The sequence below is a fragment of the Bos taurus genome, chromosome 5 (assembly GCF_002263795.3).
Source record: "Bos taurus isolate L1 Dominette 01449 registration number 42190680 breed Hereford chromosome 5, ARS-UCD2.0, whole genome shotgun sequence".
Lineage (NCBI taxonomy): Eukaryota > Metazoa > Chordata > Mammalia > Artiodactyla > Bovidae > Bos > Bos taurus.
Genome location: NC_037332.1, coordinates 44288999 through 44291376, shown reverse-complemented (window position 1 = coordinate 44291376; position 2378 = coordinate 44288999). Strand labels below are relative to the sequence as shown.

The window sequence follows — 2378 nt, the reverse complement described above, 5'->3', positions numbered from 1 at the left end:
CATGAATGCTCCTCTGTCTTCAGCAGCCACAGGTCTGCATGTTGCCTGGTGTGTGCACCCGCCCCTCGCTTTAGCCACCCTGTGTGGACACAGGAGATTAATTAAACCCTGTGCAGTTCCTTTTCTTTCAAGTTCTGCTTGAGAGAATGTTCTGATTTTCAAGTGAGAAAATTTGTTTAAGTTCTAGTCATTCTGGAGCAGCACCTGAGGTGTCTTGCCACAAGTTAGAATCCTTGAATTATGGGCAGGGAGGTGATAGCTTAAATTCAAATCTTTTTCCTGCATGTGTGATCTCTCAAGGAAAATGTTCCAAGTCCATGACTTATAGGTAAAACAGAGCATGTCATTAGATGATGGAGGCTTAATAAAAAATGGAGGCTTCTCTTTTGGCTCAGTGGTAAAGAATTAGCCTGCCAATGCAGGAGATGCAGGTTCGATCCCTGGGTCAGGAAGATTGCCTGGAGAAGGAAATGGCGGCCCACTCCAGTGTTCTTGAGTGGGAAATCCCACAGACAGAGGAGCCTGGTGGGCTACAGTTCATGGGGTCATGAAAGAGGCAGACATGACTTAGTGACCATAACAGCAGCAACAATGAAAGATGCTTGTCTGAGAATTTACACGGCAGGCTTAGAAATCCAGGGACTTGACTGTCATCCTTCAGAAAAGCCCAAGCCTCATTGCCTTTTTCCGGATACATTTTCTGCAGGCGTTTGTGTGTTTGGGAAGGGTACGTGCTTCAAGGAAGACAGGGAGCTAGCGTGCAGGGTGTGGGTGAGGCCGGGAATGGTGTTCCTGTCCCTTGTGTCACACCTGTGTCACCTTCGTGCCATCATCCATCTCCAGCTTGCTTTTAAAATTTTTATTCTTTTTCAAGTGAGGCGAGCCAAGCAGAGGCACTGTAGTTCTTGGGGGCTAAGTTGTTATGAAGCTCATAGTTGGGAAAGGGTGGTGTTCAAGATCTGTTAGATCGTATTTTAAGACAAAACAGAGGCAATTACTCTATTTCTTATGGACCACCTGCAGAACTACTGGAGGTACTGACTTTTAAAAAGAAGAGTTTTCTATACCTCCCCAAAGTTGATATTAAGCCCTGAGAATCTGCTACTTTAACAGGCACCCCATGTTTTTTCAAATATTAACTGTAAGTCTTAGAGCTTTGCAGAGTATTTCATAGACTGAAGGGATATATCCATGTGCACCGTTCTCTCTCTTGAAAAAAATTACTTCCACATTGAGAGTAATGGCCAACCTGCAAAGAGACTCCCTATCCTGCCTCACTTAGCCCTGGAAAAGATTCAGTTCAGTTCAGTCGCTCAGTGGTTTCCGACTCTTTGTGAACCCATGAACTGCAGCACGTCAGTCCTCCCTGTCCATCACTAGCTCCCAGAGTCTACTCAGACTCATGTCCATTGAGTCAGTGATACCATCCAACCATCTCATCCTCTGTCCTCCCCTTCTCCTCCTGCCTTCAATCTTTCCCAGTATCAGGGTCTTTACAAATGAGTCTGTTCTTCCAATCAGGTGGCCAAAGTATTGGAGTTTCAGCTCAGTATCAGTCCACACAAGTTAGAATAGTTGGATATAAATGGTGTTTCTAGCAGATGGAACAAGTTAAGCTTACCCACTCAAATGGCTGAAGCCTTTTACGAATATTTGTGGGAAGACATTTTAAGGTTTTTACTTGCCTGTTTTTAACTTTTATTTTTAAATGGGGGAAAATTGCTTTACAATGTTGTGTTGGTTTCTGATGTACAACAACACAAATCAGCCAAAATTATACATGTATTATCTCTCTCTTGAACTCAGAATTATTCTTCTCCACAGAAATTTTTAGTAAAAGGTGAAAGATTTATATGATAGGAAGAGAAGCAGAATATTACTTGCCTTTAATAGATAATCTTATGGGGGCTGTGGATAAAATTTGTGGCCATTATGGAAGTTATAGAAATATCAAGTAGTTTGCTTTTTAAAATCTCTCTCTCTTTTTGTCTGTTTGTTTTTTCTCCAGTCCCAAGCAAGGGTGCTTTAGCCAACCATTTGGATGCTCCCTTTCAAAGATATGATAAGATCAATATTTCCAAGGGACTAAGAATCGTAAGTTTTATCTAAGAAGGAAGTCAGTAACATATTTGCCTGTTATCAGAAATCTAGGATAAGTACTAAAATCTTTTTTATTTTCTTTAATAGTCTGTAGATTAGATCAATATTTTGTGTGTGTGAAGTGCCGTCCCCAAATACCCAAAGGTCTGGACCTGGTGGGGTCTGCTTACAGAGTAAGGGACAATAAATCAAGACTTTCTGTACATTTCCTGGACCTCTATCAAAGCAGTTTCCCGGCTATCAATATTTACTTAAGTTTTATACTTGCTGTGTGCCAT

General features: G+C 41.7%; 1 pseudogene; it reads right to left on the bottom strand.

Moving 5' to 3' along the window:
- Window positions 1-1745: 1745 nt before the first annotated feature.
- LOC112446889 (uncharacterized) lies at window positions 1746-1877 on the bottom strand (annotated as a pseudogene).
- Window positions 1878-2378: the final 501 nt, after the last annotated feature.